Here is a 20,476-nt window from a genome sequence, read left to right as displayed (position 1 = left end):
ATCTATCTATCTATCTATCTATCTATCTATCTATCTATCTATCTATCTATCTATCTATCATCTATCTAGGTGGAAGGGCATACTTGCTAGGACACACACATGCACTTTAGAAAACATAGTGGGCTCCTTCTACCTTATCAATTCTGGTGATGTTAAACTTGGTTCATCAGTATTAGTGCCAAATGTTCAAATGCTGAGCTACTTCATCAACCCTCACTATTTTATTCTTCTGATTAAAACATTTGGAATATGCAATCTGTGTCTGGGTCTCAGTTTTCTCAATTCTCTAGAAAAAAATATTTCAGGTTTCTTCTATCTCTCAGTCTCTATAAAGACTTTTTAGGGTCCACAATTACTTTCATATATTTTCTTTCTTAAGTACTCAGTGTTTGAAAATGTTTCATACTTTGGAGTACATTTTTCTTTCTTGACTGCTAGATACCTCATCAACACATTTTTAATTTTAGTGATGTTTTCTTTTTACTTAATCTATAATACATACTTTGAATTGCCATCATGATTTTCTTGGAAAATCTTCAAAATCACATGCAATATAGCTCATGAACACTTTCAATCTTGCCCTTAATTGTACTTTTCTTAAAGTAAAGTACTGCAATCTGCAACTTCTTCTAATGCTCTGCTCCTCTAAATAATTTAGTCTGTATCTCTGTTTTCCTGTATGCATGTTATACAAATCAAAAGAACAGTTTTGTGAAGGAAGTTAAGTTTATGCCATACTCTTCAAATCACACCATACGACTCCCACTGCAATGAGATCCTTTGGATAGATTTATCACAGCTTTACATATTTTCACAATAAGGGCAATATTTGAATTCAATTTGAGACTTCAATCATGTTGAACCCATTCTCCTCTGACTATATGAGTCACAAAATAGCAAAATGAGATATGTGTTTATAATGGTGTTCTTAGAAATGCTATAATCCTCTTTTCAATAAAGAAAACTACAAATCATGACTTTCAAAATAGAATCAAATATTTACTCCTCAATAAAGCTAGTCAATCCTCATTTGCCATTTTGTAATCTCTTTGCTTTTCCAACATTAATATGTATAATTTAAAAATGGGTGTTTTGGCTTATGTATTTTCCTTTTAACTTCAATATCTTGGTGTTTTAAGAGTTATTAATTCATACATAATGTGTCTTAGAAGGCTTTCTTATCTCAAGTGAATATCTGATTAATGGATATTGAGTCATACGGAGTCAGTAACATTGACATTCAACTGGTAAGATAGTGATAAAGTTAGAGTGTGGTTTAAGATTTCGTTCTTGCTTAATGGTGTTTTGGTGTAGGAGGCCCTTCTTTCTATGTGTTTCTTGTATTGGTTAATAAATAAAAAAACTGCCTTGGCCTAATAGAGGCAGAGCTTATGTAGGTGGAGAAGACAGAATGGAATTCTGGGAGGAAGAAAGCCAGTCAGAGAAGCCATGGATCCTTCACCTGCGATGGATGCTCGTTAGAATCTTTCCCGGTAAGCCACTGTCACCTGACAATATACAGATTAAAAGAAATGGGTTATATCAAGATGTGAGAGTTAGCCAGTAAGAGACTAGAGCAAACAGCATTTTAATTAATACAATTTCTATGTTGTTATTTCAGGGATAAGCAAGCCAAGCAGCCTGGAAAAACAAGCAGGCCCTCCTTCTTACAACAGTGTTTTCTAATCTTCTTACACTGGTCATATTCCACAAGGTAATATATATAATAAAAAGCAAAAATGGATTTGTTTTTCCAATGCTTTAACTCAGCATGTAAACCGTGGTCACATTAATTTATGATTGTATTAAATACTGTGGCTATCACTATGAAAAAGGAAATTTTAAATAATGATATTGATTCCCTCACAGGCAGCATTTTGAGATCAATCTGCAATATATAGAATCAGAGTGATCATTCATAGTCAATTTGCATCTAGAGACAGCAAACCTTGGCTAGAATTTATGGAACACGTGCTGTTCTCACTATATTTTATTATTATTAGTTCTCATGGAATTCTAGCTCTGTCATTCACCCTGTGCTAGACAGCTGAATCAAAAGCTGTTTCCACTCAGTATACACAGAAACTATGAATTATCTAAGTCATTATATAAACTAACTGGCTTTGTTTACAAAACTAGAGGCAAACTTCATAATACCAAGACAGGTCAGTGAGCATTTATAGGCTGCACAATCACGATTATGCTAACGAAATGAAACAAAATAAGAAAAGCAAATAAATTATAAATGTATACTTTTAAAAGTTTAATAATAGAAATACAGTGCCCCAGGATGAGGCCAAATAAAAGAGATAATCTGTACCGTTAGTAAAGTAGCTTTCCATGTGCATTAGATGGCCCGAGGGCTGTGCTGCAACTTGTCACATAAACAGTCACCTCGCTGCTTAAGCAGCATCTTACTGCTTAATCACGGACCATCCTTATTCCCTGGGGTATGCAGAAAATCACCAAACAATCTCAGATGCTTCCTCTGCACTCTGGCTCTTCTGTTTTCTCAGTATTTGTAATCTCTTAACTCCAAAAAATATATAAACAAGTCCTCCAGAATAATTTTTCATAGAGCTTGATCAAAATATGATTTGTGGGGGAGATTTTAAGAATATTTTATCAGATGTCTGCTGAATTCTGAGGAGAACAACAGAAAACTCTCCCCCACAAGGATTTCTATCAGCCCACTTTTAAACTTGATCCATAATTTGATCGAATGCTCTTGGGCACTATTAAATAGTAATAATGAACTTCACCTAAAGCCCTTAGTAATTTTGTTCCACATTTCCTTCTCTAATTATCCACTATTCCCTATTTATTATTACTTCGTTCCCTGCCTTCAGGCCCTCTAAAATTACTAAGAATGATAAATTAAACAATACATTTGGCACCATGTTAACCTGTAGGGAGGGTTATAATTTAATGGGTTGTCTTCTGAATTAATTATTTCTGAATTATTTAATTGCAGTTTCTAAACAAATTTCTCAGATAACGTGACACTAGCACTTGTTGTATATTTATAATAAAATTATTATGACAAAAGCCCACATTTATCATACTTATTTAAGAGAAGTTTACTCTAATTATCCTATATGTTGTTAAGATTTATGGCACATATTTATAGCTTTATAGTCAAGCATTATTTTTATATATAAATATCAATATACTCTGTATTATTTCACTTCTTCAGACTTTGTATTTTTTTAATTAGAAATTTCCAAGTTTTCTTTCTGTACCCATACCAGGAACTCAGGGCAATAATTCTAAGCAGGCACAACTTTTCTTATACAGCCCAGGCCCACTAACTAGGATAGGGATGGTAGTGGAAGGGGGCTGGTCTCCCCCAGTCTCTTCAGCTTCAGCCCCTCCCAGTCAGCATTCAAAATTATAATTCACAGCCATATTTATGGGCCAAATGGTTGGAATCAATCTCAACTGAGATTCGGTCTCCCAAGGTGTGCTGAGATTTGTGTTCCGTTGAGGGAAGGAAACTAAAGCATTCAAATCTTTGTCTACCTATATATTAATGCTCACTCCATTTTCACTTATGTTCCTCCAAGAACTTTTGCTAATATTACAGAATAAAACACAGTCAAACTTGTTCCATAGCCTACGAAAGTCTCAAAATTTCAATACCCAGGATCCTTTGTCTTAAATATGGGTTTTTCCAAACAAACAGAAATAACAACAAATAAATTCACACTTTATTATTAAAAGATGGAAGAACTAGAGTGCAGTTATTATAACATCAAAGCCTGCCAAAATACAGTGTAAACAGCACAGATTACAATGCCTGGTACTCACTAATAATCATCATTTAGTCTCCAGATTTGATTGGGGGGACTTGATTCACCCCACCTCTCCAGTTCCATCATTAGGTATATGCAGTTTGTTGGATAGGGTAGCCCTAATCCCACTCTCTGTTGCCTTTGGTGATCATTCCATAGGTCTGACATCTCCAAGATGTTGGCATCTGTAACTGAGACTGCAATTTCCTCAATGACCTCTCCAGAAACTCTGACCCTGCCACATGGCTCCATAGCTCAGCCTCTTTTCATGATCCCTTCGATTCTATGAAGCTGCCCCATCCTCAAAAATGGCCTCCCATAGTCTTCAGGGACTCTCTGCTACATTGCAGCAAGCCTCAGCTGCTTTTCAGGACTACGTCAAACGAACATTGTATGTAAGTATCATCTGCATTACCACGTTGAGCAACCAGGTTAGGATTCATTGTTTATTCTCCCCACTGGACTACAGCTTTTATGTGCTGACTTTAAAGAAAAACTTTCTATGAGAGTTTGTTGTTGATAGCTTTCTCTTAGAAATTGCAATTGATATTTAACCTCATATAACCAATGTCCGTTATCTGAGGAAAACAAAGGATTCACGCCGGTGATACTTTTTTCTTGTGAGGCACAGTTAATTCTTCAACCCCAGATAAACAGAGCTCACAGGTCTTTAACTCAAAATACCAAATGAGTAGCCCTTATGGAGACTTTGAGGGATTCCCAAGCTTTCTCTGAAATTTCAGAAGCCTGACCTCCATCTTCTGCCTTGTTTTCAGCTTTCGTATTTTCCATGCTCCCACAACAATACATCATTAAGCTTTGAATACTCAAATACCTTCCAGCCATACATGCCAAAGTTCTGCCTCTTCCTCCACAAAATAGTCCAAAGCATAAATGTTACAATGTCAGGTCCACCCCAGCCACGCCTCCCATTCATAGAATTAACTGCCATTTCAGCTTGTTTTTCCTTTCTATCCTAAAACTCCAACCAAAACAATTTCAGGAAGAAATAGTTTATTTTGCTTACAGGTTTCCATCTCCCAGCAAAAGAAGCCAGGGCAGAAACTCAAGACAAGAGCTGAAGGCAGAAACCCTGTAGGAAGGCAGATTGAAATATTACTTTCTCTGGCTTGTTAACTTTCTTATATAGCCCAGACCCAACTGTGCCTTGAACTGTGTAAATGGGCTGGGCCCTTCCACATCAAACGTCATCAAAAAAAATGACACAAGAATAGTTCAGAAGTCAATCTAATGGAGGTAGTGTCTCCACTGAGAATAGATTTTTACAGTTATAACTGTAAAAGTTTGGGGTTGAGTGGACAAAAACTATAACAGAAGACCATTTTTTTTCTGTTCCCTGAATATCTCCATTTGTAGTGTTTAGTGTAAGCCTTACTTTAAAATAGACTATGAATTGTACATTATTTGCCATCCCACACAGTCTCATTAGCACGCCGAGATAACCCAGTTATGTCTCTCTGAGCTAGAAATGCTGTGATTTTAGGTGAGAAAAAATTGTCACCAAATGAATCAGCTTTGGAAAACGTTAACCAATCTGTTGTGGGGTAAAATTTAGCTGGTAGTAAGCGTTTTTATTTTAGCGTTCCTCTTGGGTAGACTGGACGCTCATGGAAGTTTATCACAACATGCACAGACAAAACTATTGATTGTCACAGTAATCCCAGAAGTGGAACACAGCATCTGCCCCTAACCCCTGGAATTATCCCAGATTAATGACTTGCTAGAGCAGCCCACTAAACCGTTCAGATTTCACGTGTGAATGACTGTAGTGGAGATCCACAGCTCTTGCCAGCCTTCCTTAATACCTTAGACTACTGGACAGCTGTTTTTTTAGTGCTTTAAAAACTCAGTGGAGGAAATGATATTTTAAGTACGTGTCTGGATATTTTTTTACTATACAATTTCAAATTATTATGTCTGTGCAGAATTCTTATTATAGAAATGCCATTCATTTTTATTTGGCTAATATTAGTCTTAGAGAGGACTGTGTTTATTTTGTATGCTAATAAAAAACTATTCTTCACTAAGTCCAAACCTTTTTAAAAATAATCTCTCTTCCCCCCTCTCTTTCTGTCTTCTCCCACATACATGAAGACAAAAAAACCTTCAAAATTTCAAATAAGTGTCATTCTAAAAAACTACCTAAAGTATATAAATTCTTAATACTTTGAGGGAGGGAATATGTTGAATTATTTTAATGAAGTTCAAATGACCTGCATGTACATGTCTTAGAAATGTCACCCATAGCTATGGACATTTCAAAAAATATTTGGAATAGAATATTCATAGGAACATATTGTTTAGAATGCACAAATCTTATTCTGGGGAGATGAAACTCACTCATCTACTCACCCCAAATAAGAAACCCGCTACAGGCCAAAGTACAGATGCCACCGAAATTCAACTTTGTGAACCATTGAATTTTATTGGGGTTACTTACAGGAACATAAGTGGGACATTGCTTACAGGAACAGAAATGATTCAAAAACAGCTGCATCACCAAAGCCTACTCCAGAACATGTGGCAACTCACAAAATATGGGGAACCTGGAGTCACTGCACACTCTCGCCAGGCAGCTCAACAGGATCCTCCAACTCTTATGTTCTTTTTGCTCCCTCTTCTGGAAAGATCCTTGAACTTTAGATGAAGTAGCTACAGATGTCTACTTATGGCTAGAAAATGGGCTACAATGCCACGGTAAAAATCTCTTGTTCAGGAGCTCTCCTAATGGTTATGAGTTCAGACTGACAACCACAGTGATCTATTGGCATAACAAAATGTTTAGAGGGTAATTCGACAGGCACATTACACCCATCTAATAAAACCATACAAGTTACTTTTCCATTACGACTTATGACCTCCCAAGCCACAGAAAGTTATTCTGGCTTTCAGTCTCAGACTTGAATTCTCTCTCGTGGAACAGGTCTTAAGTCTAACTATAAGACTTTGGTCTTACCCATAATAGCCAAGCCACAATTGTATGCTAATAACAAAATGCTTGCTATATTCATGTTTAGTAGACAGGGTACATAGCAGAGCAGGTTATGTTAGTGACAGTTGTTCCCCAGCAGCCTGCATGATCCCTTCTAGCACTCCAAATGCCAAACAGGGTGAGAGTTTCCAGGTAAGTTCACACCTTAACTTATCCATGGTCTATAGTCAAAACATGAAAATGTGATGTCTTCAGCAAGAGAGTATTGCAGCCTAATTCTGGCATACAATCAACAGCATACAGCAATATCCTATACTATTGCATGGCTTCAGGTTCTTCCCTGGCCAACAACCCACAGGGTGTTAGTGTATTCCTGGTAATAAGATTCCATGCAGTAATACTATTGTACGTGGGATTATTCTTTTGTATCCATATAGAGTACCTTTAGGATTTAAACACATATCTACTAATTCAATTACTGAAAAATTCTCAGTGGCTTTAAAGGACAATGGTCCTGCTACGGCTTAAATGGCATTGGTGTTAATGAATATACCACATCTCACTATTATAAAAATTTATCCCACCTTTGTAAATTTGATTCTATGCTATACCAGAAGCCAGTTTATCCAGCATTCCTTCAATCCATCCTTTTTATAAGTTAAGTTGTTTTCAGTCACTAAGGTGGAACCAGTTATAAATTTTACCTGTTGAAGTTCTTTATATACCTCTTATAGTTGATGTTCTAATGGTGTGTACATAGCTCTTGTTTTGTTGACTGAAACAAAAATCCAATTGGAATCATTTATTAATATTGCTTTTACCATAGCCACCAGATACAACCTTCTGAACTACAGGTAACTTCTAATAGGAGGTAACACTGTGGTAGTGGGACATCCAGATGTTTAGGCTATCCTATGAAGATCTCCACCTACCAAAATGTTTCCTGATCTTTTCTGCCCAAATTCCATACAGCATTCTTTATTAAGTTATGCACAGGATAGACAGCCTGGGCAAGATGGGGCATGAAAATCTGCTAATATCTCAAGAGTCTCCCAAAGACCCCAAGCTTCTTTAAAAATACAGGCACAGACTGTTGCATGATTTTCCATACACATTTACACATGCCATAATTAATCAAGAAATTTATTGTTGTGCCTGGCCCTTGTACCTTGTGCAGAATGATATTCCATCCTTATTCCTTTAGAGACATCTGTATGTTTCTCTAAGGTTGGTTACAAAGCACAGATAGTAGGCACTAACTGAAGCATCTCCCTATAGTCTCTAGATATTCTGTTTGAACCATTACTTTTCTATATCCTGGAGCTCTTCCACGGAACCTCCCTATATTCCTAAAAACCTGATAAATTCAATGAGTCTTACTTAATCTACAATATCTACTACTCAGGGACAAAGGGGCACATGATCTTGCTCTCCCCTGCTGAACTTGTTGTCAGAGTGACCTGGATTGACATTGCAGCTTCTGCCTCCCTATTTACCATATCTAACTATTGGGGGAGTTTTATCTGGAGCAAAACATCTCTACTCCTTCCATGACTTTTGCTGGAAAGAAATATACTGTCCTCACTGTGGGGGTAAGATGAACCAAACCATGGGATTAATCATCTCAACTTTGAATTGATCATGGGTGTCTTCTGTGAACTTTACTTTGGCCTTTAAATCTTTCCTGATGCTTCTCAGGCCACAATTTGGCTTTCTATCATTTCTGTTTTTCTGTAACATTTCCACTACCCATAGCAATAGTCATTCAGCTTCTGTCATAGCACAAAGGCACAATAACACACATAATACAGGAAAAGAAAAATCATTCATAATTTCCTCCAAGATAGCTACTCAACTCAAGTTTCTTAGTTCAAGACTTCAAGGCTACATGCCTTGCCAGTATCATGTACTCTCTCCTTCACAACTTACATTTGGTTCTCTTAGATCCCTGTTTTGGTATGTGTGACAAAACTTTTCATGGGAAGACAAAACACACTTTTCTACTCTTCCCTGATAGGGAACCCAAAACAGACTAAAGTACAGATACCGTTATACCACTAATGTCTAAGTTGGTGAACCAATGAGCTTTATTAGGGTTTCTTACAGTAAAAGAAAAGACTTAAAGACAACTGCATCAACAAGGCTAACCACAGCACAGATGACAGATTATATGATCTGGGAAGCCTGGAGCATATTGTACAGCTTTCAGGCAGTTTACTAGGTTAGCGTGTCATGAAGCATGTCATGAATATAAACTTATGAGGCAAGCAGGTTCTAAAACTAACTAATTATATACTGTTATATTTCCAGTCCTATTTTCATAACTAGGGATAATAACAAAAAATACAGTTATAGAACATATGCTATGCAAAGATTAAATTTCTCTTAATATTATTAAGCTAAAGCCTAAATTATACCTTGAGAATTTATTTAAGAACCCAATGCATACCAAGACCAACAAAAGTTTCTGTTTTCATCATTGACTTGCCCAATATGTTTATTAAAATTTCTACCTATATTATTGTTGTTTAGATTTTCTTTTTGATACAAAATAAATATAAAGTGCTACATTACAGGGTAAAAAAGTACATTAAGTTACTTATTTGTTTTTCATGAATAACACTCAGTGTCATTATGTAAAAACAAAAGTCAGAGTTTGATAACATTTGAGCCTTGAGAGAATTGATAGATAACAAAGTGAAAAGGAATTTACACAGAAAGTAACCACATGTGATCACAGAATAGATGTACACAAGGTAAATATTTTAATTCCCATTCTTCTTAGATCCCTCATAAGAGAGTAGGAAATGTGGACTATGCTGATCATGTATGCAAATTTAATAGCAGGGTAGCATTGAAAAAGTATTAATCCATTTTTATTTAAAATATAAACAACCATATTATCAAGCCAAGAAAATACTCGTTACTGATTAAGAGTTTCACTTGTCTTTTATTCATAAGTTAAATATTCAAATTTTCTGGTTAAATTAACTCAAGCAATTTTGTGTAAAATATGACAATTTATAAACTTTTTCAAGCTATGTTAAGTAAACTATAAATTATAATGTGTCATTAGAAAAAAATTCATAATTTTTCAATTGAAAAATTTATTTTTGACAAATCATGAGTGGATAATTTAAATATACTTCTCAAAAAGAAATATGTGGGAGAAAATTTCAGAGAATTAGTTGTTAGACTGAATAACAATGTATTTCCAAAACTCAAAATATTAGCAGAAAATATATTAATAACTTGCTTAGATTTTTTAAAAAATTACACAATTCAGTATTTGTAAATATCAATGACAATTTAATGATATCTATATGCATAAAATATTCTGAAATTAAATAAGCACATATAAATTTACAACTATTAGAAATTTCCTGTGTCAAAGATGTTATATGTACACACTTTAGATTAGTTTTAAGTAACAAAAGAAGAAAATAGTGAAATCATTTGCAGAGAGTTATGTCTGAATTGGAATTATAATTATGGGAAATTCATAATTAATTTATGCTAATTTTGTTTGAATATATATCTATACAATTGTATGTTTCTAACTATACATTGTGTGATTATGCAAAATTATTTTCAACGAGCCCATAAATAATGTACAATATTTAAAATTTTAACAACAAATCACATCCCTAACACTAAATGTCTCAGTAACACCAAATATGCATGCATAATAAAAGTTTATGTTTTTCTCCCAATATAACACCCAATTAATAATACAAATGAAACTTTTATGCAATTATTTCAATGCATTATTTTCCATTCTATTTATTCAAATACATAATACATCACATGTTTAAACTAAACAAAGTTACAAAATATTGTCAAGGAGTATATGCACTATTAGTCCAAATTCAACAGAAAAAAGACACTTTGCAAATAGTACACACAATTATTAGAGGAATGATAAAACACAAGTTTCTTAAATAACATTAGTACGTTTAAAATATTATTTACCTGAGTATGAATAATGGAACAAAAATTAGTATATTAAGGTGATATATTTTAAAGTGGAAATACTGAAAATATTTTATTTATTTAATGATGGTTTGTGAAACTATATGAAAATCATTTCTCCAAAATATTACATAAATGCATATGATGAACATTTGCAGATAAATGGCACATTCAATTTTTATTAACAAATCATATCTCAGGAAATTCAAATCAGCCCATAAGCTGATTCTAGCATGACTACAAGCTCCATTTCCAAAATTGTTTCTTCCTATATTTCTCTTCACTTTTGTTGTATTCATGCTAACAAGAAACGATTTATTTCCAGGGAACATTATTCTCCTTCCTGGCAACCTCCTAAGCTTCAATAGACACCTAATAATCAGTGAGGTGCGTACACACAACCTCTAAAGGATCCTGTTAAAGTCATGCATCCTTACAGCTTGGCCACCCTGAGACAACCTTCACAAATGAAGCCAACTGATTTCACCACTGGGAATGCTAGACAGCAGAGATCAAAACAAAGACTACTGTTTACTATTTAACAAATTAAAGACTACATGCTAAATTTAGTGTCCGGGAGTGTGTTTGACAACCAGGATAGATGGCATTTACTGAAGGAAATGATGTAATGCAAAAATTCAGGGACTTTATCTGCCATGAGAGATAGTTCTGCATCTAACTCACCAGACAGGGGCAATATGATATGTTTCCTAAGACATCTCAGGGGTGGATTTTAAGGAGGACAGACACGGAGGCAGGATTTTCCCTGGGGCAAAAAATTATTAGAGTAATGATTAATAGCATTAACAAGAAGGAAGCAGCATGGCAGTGGCTCTGAGGAGAACTCAAACCCATGTGACAAATTGGGGTCCTTTCTGATATGGAGAGGGTTCATGTCACTCAGCTGATATTTGTTCTATTAAATTCCCTTTTAGTATCTGATTCCCTGATGGCAGGAGAAGGGGAAGTCCTTGCAGTATGAAAGAGGAATGTGTGACCTTGAAGATGGGCAGGTCAATGGGGGAAGAGAGGTTCATTTAGTGAATGGGAATCAGTTATGTTCCTGGGGAAATAGAGGTTTATTCTTTGGGATTCTAGTCTCATTAATGAAGATGTCAAAATAGACTCTAAAGGAAGCTTGAGAACACTTTTCATAGCATTTATGAAAAAAGTTAGAAACCTTGTCAGTTGCCAAGAGGAAGAGAGGGAGAAACAAAGCCATGTCATTTGTAGGCAAGATCATGGACAGAAATGTTGAGATAGCTGCAGTGAAAGAGACCAAGAAAGCCCAGTGTATCTGTAAAAGCATCCTGAAGCCTTGGCCAGTGAAAAAGAAAAGGTAAAAATAAGGTCGCAAGTGGGCAGTCTGCAAGGTGCTTCATGATAGAAGTTCTGCAAGAGACTCACCAAGGGAGGGGATTATGAGAAAGATAGGCACATTATTTTAGTAAAATTGTGAGTACTCCTTTCCCCTCCTAAGGATATTTTTGGGTAAAGCAACTTTCCTGAGTTATAGGGGTGGTAGACTTCTGGACAGTTGAATATCAGGTTTAGCTGGATTAACCGGTAATGGGATTAGATCATAGTATGCCATGTTTTGGTAGCTTGAAATGTCACATCTCCATGTTAGTCCAGATGCAGTAGTTAGATGCTTTACAGCGTGGGTGGGGGGACAACTGACTTCTCCTTAATGGACTTCAGCAGAGCCTTCTTCCATGGTCTCCAAAGCTGCTGTGGCATCCCTTTCCCTAGTCTGAGGTTCTAATATCACTTAACAGATAGTCTGAAATTGTGGAATAAATATGATCTAGTCCCACATGAATATCTAGAGATCCAGTTCAAAAAGTGTCCAACTGAGCCAGGCAGTAGTGGTTCACACCTTTTATCCCAGCACATGGAAGATAGAGGCAAATGGATCTCTGTGAATTTGAGGCCAACTTTGTGAGCCTGATATCAAGCCCCAAAGCTACACAGAAAATTCCTGTCTCAAAAAAAAAACAAAGAAAAGAAAAGAAAAAAAGATAGATGGAAAAGACAAAGAAAATAAAGAAAGAGGAATGAGAAAAAAGAAAAATAAGAAAATAAAGTGGTCCAACTGAATAGATTAGTGTTAGAACTGAACTTTTTGTGACATCACATAGAGTCATGAGAACTCATTTACGAAGAGAGAGATAAGAAATCAGAGCCCACTTGTCTCTATCCAGGTCAGTACCAAGGGCAGTTCCTTTTTATGACTAGGGATAAGAAAGAGAACTGTTGACATGTGGGATCTATTCTCCTAAATCTTCTTGCCTGTTTCTATCTCCTATACTGATCAAGTACACAGGGTACAGCCCCTGATAGCATGAAGGCGTTTAGCCTATAGACTGTCCACAAATCAGCCTCGAGAGAGCTGTGTGAAACTTAGATATAGATGCGGATGACTTAAGCAGTGAGTGACTAGACTCAGTTCCACCAGTTTATTTCACATTTGATTGAGATAGGAAACACAAGAAACAATATTGACAATATTGACATTAAAGTTGCAATATTCCTCAGAGTTTTATCATTGTTAGCATTTACAAAGGATGATCTATTTTTAACTCTGAATTAATGAATTAATTCTAGAGATAAATATTTATTACTTTCAGTGAAACAGAACAAATTATTGACTTTAGACATGTTATTACTTTTACAGAGTCTTTCACAAGTATCACTGCAAACAGGAAAGTAACCCAAGGGGATCTGGATAATATTCATGCAGTGAGAGATTTTAAATTTCTAACTAGGAATTGGTCCTACACTTCTCAGCTTCCACAGCCAAATGGCATAGAAAGCTGAAAGCTGAAAAGCATGAAAGCTGAAAGCATCTGAAAGCTGCCGTATTAGGTACAACCCATTTCTGTAACATAAAGTAGCAGCCAGGCAGTGCATGACTGGGAAATATTTCCCTATTTTTTGCTAAGATCTTCAGTTGGACCCATCAGTTATGGATATAGGATATCCAAATTTGAATGTCACTCTTTTGTGCATTTTGTTAACAATTAAATTTGCTATATGACTCATGTGTGGTCCATTTGAAAATACTGATTTCTTTCTGAATTTCTGGTGTGTATGTATCTTTTTACATAGCTATCACTTCATCATTCATTTGTTTATGTGTCCATCTCTTAGAGAACAGATAATAATTGATTATCTATTATGGGTCATGCTGTATATTAGACCTTGAGAATTCAAATTTAAATTGAATTCAATCATGACTCTAGAGGACCTTGTTGTAAAATAATTGCTACTAATCTCTAAGCCCTTATTGATTTACTTTCAGGATACACAATAAAATGCTTAACAAGACTTAGTGAGCTGGTCAGTGGTGCCATAGTAAGAAATCTCAGGGCCAATGATAAAGGTTTATATCTTGCTCATGTTAAGCCAAGTGTCTTGGCTCCTGTTCCATGTTTTGTCCGCATTTTAAAATCTAGACTGAAGGGTAAAATGCTGTTTGGAACATCACATTTATATAATGGAGGGTAAATTGCAAGGAAACTGGCAGAAACACACATGGTGCTGTCAGCTGCTGCTCTGAACCAGCACAAGCTGCCTCTTCCCCTTCCTTATTGGGAAACGACAAGCACATTGAAAAAACCCAAAAATATAGTGAGAAAAAAAGCAATCCTTTGAGCACCCTGAGAACTGGCAGGATGGTTGAACACATTATTTCAACAAGGATAATACATACCTGGAGTAAACCTATGTCTTCCTGGGTCATCCTAATTCTTTCTCAAAGCCCAGAGGCAAATGTGATTTCAATTCTAATTTTTCATATGATATTTCTTATTGGACAGTGATTATCAAGTAATTCAAATTGGGGACATTTCATTCTTTATGAATCTTTTCATTGTTTCACTCAAGTCAGAGACTCATGGCTTCCAGAATAAACTTAGAAAATCAGGAAGTGAAATGGAATGCTTTCAAAATCTGAAATGTATCTAAGACATTGTGAGAACTGTGCTAGCATTCCCAATTTGTATTTAATAAAATATGTAGTGATTTGTCAGCGGAGAAAAAGCAAAAGGAGATATTCCTTCATACTAATCTATAACATGCAATTTAGAAGTTCAATACTTGACCTGAAAACCAAGACCTCTATGAGGAATGTGTTCTATATTTAAAGGCCCTTTTACATGCCCAAATATTTTTGTCATGGTGTTATTAAAACTTTGCTAAATAAAACCCATTATTTACTTATGTAAATAAATGATTTAGTTTTACGTTTATTTCTCTGTATGAATAACTATATTCAGTGGAAATTAAAGTTTCTGTCACAGAGAGGCTTATCTTCTATATTTCCAGCTAGTTAGAGGCCTAAGGAAGAGAAAAATCCTATTAACAGAGTGTTTTAGGTGAAACACAGCTGCAGGGTTGAAATTTCATTATGAATCCATTTTATTTCCATTGCCCCACAGGAACACATATACTTAATTCATCAGAGCCCCCTATTATCTGTGCAACACCCCCAACATCCCCACTAAACTCAAAGCCTTTAATATGTCCAGTTTCAGCATTTACAAAGTAAATCCATCTTTGAAATAGAGCATTGCTGGCAGCCTGCCCTGAAAGCTTCTAACATATTACAAAAATCTGAACAGCAGGATGTTTCTCAAAAGAATAACAACAGTCTTCACACACCTAAAATAATAAACCTATGTTCATGCTGATGTAGTTAGGTGGATTCAATTCCCATTCATAGGGTGATGTATTGATTTAAAGATGAAATATATAACAAGTTTCTCATTTGGAAGAAGTCAACTCCACTTCCAATAATTGTGAAATGTTTTGTCTCTTGTATGTAAAATCTAGTCTCTCTCTCTCTCTCTCTCTCTCTCTCTCTCACACACACACACACACACACACACACACACACGTGCATGCCCCCCACAAGAGAAAATCAAATTAACTTATGAAAATGCAGTCAGAAAAAAGTTTATGCCCAGTTAGCCTATAAATTGCTTTTAAGGTAATCTCTCCATTTACCTCTCAGTCTCCCTCTCTGCTCTCTGGAAGTGTGTATCATTCAGAAAGTAGCATGTATATCCCCCTTGTGAATTTAAAGTGACTAATGTTGATTTTATTTTATAATTCATCTCATGTCATGATACTTTTCTTACAACATTTTCTCAGTACTGGGAAGCCTCTTATATTTTACATATGCTACAATAGTTTCTTACATATTGCCTTATTTACTATTTTTTTCTTATTCCAACTCTTTTCTTTTTTGTGTATTTTTTCATGGTTTTTATTCACACAGGTCTATGAAAATATCTTCTTTCTTTTCACCTAAGTGCTCTTGAAGAACACAGACTTGCTTTTCTTTGTGACACTTAAAAATATCAATATTTTAGCAAGAGTCAGTGCTTATTTACACAGAAAACTTCCTTTAGTATTTAAATTCTGCAATGTTTAATAAATATAGTTAATTGCTAAAAACCCACAATAATGGCAAAACTTAGAAACTGTCTTTTTATCTCCAGAACAAATAAGTGTTGCAAACTCATTTTAAATGACTTGTCAAACAAAAGTCTCTGTAGGGGCCCAGAGATGTAAGCCCTGTTCACCTTGACTAAAGGTCAGAATGTTGTAGGATAATGCTCTTGTACACTATAAAGATTTGTCACTCATATTGGCTTAATGAAACACTGATTGGCCAGCAGCCAGGCAGGAAGAATGGGTGGGATGTCCAGACTAAGAAAATTCTGGAAAGAGGAAAAGCAAAGAGTCAGTATCCAGCCAGACACAGAGGAACCAAGATGAAAATGCTTTACTGAGTAAAGTTACCAAGTCATGTGACTAAACATAGATAAGAATTGTGGGAATCTTGTCTACTTCCAATATTCAGGAGGATAACCATATGATTTTCTTTGGGTTCACCTTCTTATTTAGCTTCACTAGGATCAGGAATTATAGGCTCAATGTCCTTTAATTATGGCTAGAATCCACTTATGAGTGAGTACATATCATATTTCTCTTTTGGGGTCTGGGTTACCTCACTTAGTAACGCGATTTTGATTTCCATCCATTTGCATACAAAATTCAAGATGTCATTGTTTTTTATCGCTGAGTAAAACTCTAATGTGTGTATGTTCCACACCTTCTTTAAACATTCTTCTATTGAGGGGCACCTAGGTTGTTTCCAGGTTTTATCTATTACAAATTGTGCTGCTATGAACATAGTTGAACAAATGCTTTTGTAGTATGAGAGAAGGGAGAAGGGAAGGATTCGGGAGAGCTTGGGGGAATGGTATGGGTGGGATGGAGGAAGGGTGGATATGGGAACAGGGAAGTAAATATCTTAATTAAGGCAGCCATTTTAGGGTTTGCAAGAGACTTTACTCTAGAGGGTTTCCCAGGCCCAAGGAGAGGTCCCCAGATTTTTCCTTGGGCAACAGAGGAGAGGATGCCTGAACTGGCCTTGTCCCATAGCCACACTGATCAATAGCTTGCATATCACCATTCATCTGCCGATGGATGAAGATAGAGATAGAGACCCACATTGGAGCACTGGACTGAGCTCGCAAGGTCCAAATGAGGAACAGAAAGAGGGAGAACATGAGCATGGAGGTCAGGACTCCGAAGGGTACGTCCACCCACTGAGACGGTGCAAGTGATCTAATGGGAGCTCACCAAGGCCACCTGGACTGGAACTGATGGAGCATGTGATCAAACTGGACACTCTGAATGTGGCTGGCAATGAAGGCTGACTGAGAAGCCAAGGACAATGGCACTGGGTTTTGATTCTACTGCATGGACCGACTTTGTGGGAGCCTGGTTTGTTTGGATGTTCACCTTTATAGACCTGGATGGAGTGGAGAGAACCTTGGACTTCCCACAGGGCAGGGGATCCTGACTGCTCTTAGGACTAGAGGAGGGAGGGGGAGGTGGGGAGGAGGACGAAAAAGGGAGGCGGGGAGGAGGTGGAAATTTTTAATACTTAAAAAAAAAAGAATACAAAGAAAACAAGTGTGGATCACCGCTGTAACACATGAATCATTGTGAGGAACTCAAAGTCTCAGTGTTCAGAGCATAAAACTATTAACTAAATCAGCCTCCATTAAGTGGAGGAGAGCTGGCAAAGAACCAGCTGGATGGGGGGATGCAGTCATGATAGATGGGATTTCTCTTTTGTAAGACAGACAACTATGCACCTTCCCACAGGAGCAGGCTGGTGGTACTAAACACAAGAACTTAAGAGATAGCCTTGTTCATATTCAAAATAAAATATTGTGAACTATTTTCACTCTTTTTAAAAGAGAAGATGTAAAAGTAACATAATGAAAAAAATAAATTCTGTCTTAACTACAAAAAAAAGAATTATGGGTTCATTTAAGTTGTAAGAGGTAGGTAATAATAATTCTAAATCATAAACCCCTGTGTATTTCTTTGGGACGGAATGATTATAGGACCAAAGGAGACAGAAACATCCATCTACAAATGGTACCTAAACATTGTCAAGAATTCTTGACATAAAGCCTAAGAAAGCTTCAATAAAAAGATTCTAGACAAACAAGAACAGAGTCAAGCACTGATTCATGATATTTGTCCTTAATCCAGTAGGCTCTCTTGGCTGGCAGTGAGCAGAGGTTCAGCTCCATTAAGAGAGAACTCTAGCCTTAGCAGCAAGACATTGCAGATCTTTTAAAAGGCTCTGCCACCAAACACTTAAATGGTGTCTATGAGCAATCAGTAGCATTATTCTTGGTGGAGACATGGACATACATACTCCATAGAGTTATAGTGAAAAATAATACTCTAGCCAGTACCTCTCACATGAAGCTTTCTGAAAAGGAAGCTAAGGAATGGGTTGGAGATAGCTACCAAAGTAGCAACTTTAATTCTAATCATACTGTTTAGCAGATTAAAGTTGTGTGTGCTCAAAGAAAGATAAAGATATACAGTAAAGACAGATTAAGATAAAAAAAAAGTCTCTGAACAGTTTATAGTGGGTTTAAAATTATACATATATTTGGAAGAGGAAAGAAAAAGAAGAGAGCAAGTCATTCAAAAAAGAAATAGTACCGAACATGGTGGAACATGCCTTTAGTCCCAGTACTTCTAAGGTAGAGTCTGGTGGATTTCTGTTAGCTCATGGCCAGCCTGGTCTACATAATCAGTTCCAGGGTAGCCAAAGCAACACACACACAGAGACAGACAGACACACACACACACACACACACACACACACACACACACACACACAAACACCACTGTCTCAAAAATCCAAAAATCAAAAATAAAATAAAATAAAATAGAGTTGTTTTTTTTTTAAAGCCATATAAGGATGGACACAGAGAATCTGGATACTGTATGTTAACTTGTTGTCTTTGAATTGTTTGACAGCTGAGGAAAGAAAAACAGCAGCTAAAAAGCTTTGGTTATAAATGCTTCTGGGTTAAGCATTTTGAAAAAGCTTTGACTATAAAATTTAAATCAAAAGATATATTGTTTTGAGAAGAAGTTTTGCTTTTGCTTCCTTAAGGAAACAAGAGGCTGTAGGTTCATTCTGGCTTAAGAAAAATAAGTTTTGATCAAGGAAATCCCCCTAAAAACTCTCTAATAGGAAAGGATGATCCAGAAGATTCGATGCCATAGAGAACCTCTGGTGCAGTTTCCTTTGAATTCGACATCCAGAACTCCTTCAAGACGAATAGCTAAGGTGACTCAGCCTCACAGAATACTCCAGTCAAGATTTGACGACAATCTTAAATATTGTCAAGGTCCCTCAGAAAATTCCACCATCACAAATCAACAGGAAGCAGCCTAGAAAACTATACCCACATTCCTCCCCCTCCAATGGGTTACGTATGTTTATATTTGCTTAGCATATTGGTTACAAGTTACTAAGAATAATGGTCAAGAGGAAAGATAAACAAAAAAGATTAGATTCAAAGTTTTTGTTTTGAAAAGAAAAAAAGGGGGTAATGCTATGGTCAATGCTCTTGAACATTATAATGATTTGTCTCTCATATTGGTTTATGAAAATAATGATTGGTAGTTAGCCAAGCAAGAAGACTAGGCAAGGCAATCAGATTAAGAGAATTCTGGGAAGAGGAAAGGCAGATAGTCAGGCACCAGCCAGACACAGACGAAACAAGATGAAAACACCTTACTGAGAAAAGGCATCAAGGCATGTGGCTAAAAATAAATGAGAATTTTGAGTTAATTTAATTTGTAAGAGTTAGATAGTAATAGGCCTGATCTAATAGGACAAATTGTTTGTAATCAATATACACCTCTGTTTCTTTGGGACTGAATGACTGCAGGGCCAATGGGTATAGAAACTTCTGTTTACAGCAGAGAGTTTGAGCTTATTTTTACTGTGGTTCTGTCTTTTATTTCTCTCATATCTCTGTTCCTTTTGCTTAATAATTCTAATCCTCATGCTTCTACCCTGGAATGTGTGAACTCTGTCAAGGCAGGACCCCAACAGATGGCACCCAACACGGGCTTCTGACAAGCATCTGATGAAGAGGATCAGGATTCAAAAAAGGAAGAAAAAAATTCATGGCCATGTCTTTCAAAACAGTTCAATTCTCCCTCCACAGCCTCTGGGTTAATAGCTGATTCACAAGTTTCCCTGCTATATTTATTTGTTTTCTCTGAAGTCCACATCCATTTATTTCACTCCTCCAAAAACTATCTCCCAACTGATCATTTTCTCTCTCCAGTAGGTTCCCTGTGGTGTTCCTGCCTCACAATCACACTGCTTTCCTCCAGATGTGCTTGT

This window comes from Myodes glareolus, chromosome 12 (genome assembly GCF_982192425.1).
Source record: "Myodes glareolus chromosome 12, mMyoGla1.1, whole genome shotgun sequence".
Taxonomy (NCBI): Eukaryota; Metazoa; Chordata; class Mammalia; order Rodentia; family Cricetidae; genus Myodes; species Myodes glareolus.
Note: the sequence above shows the minus strand (reverse complement) of the source record.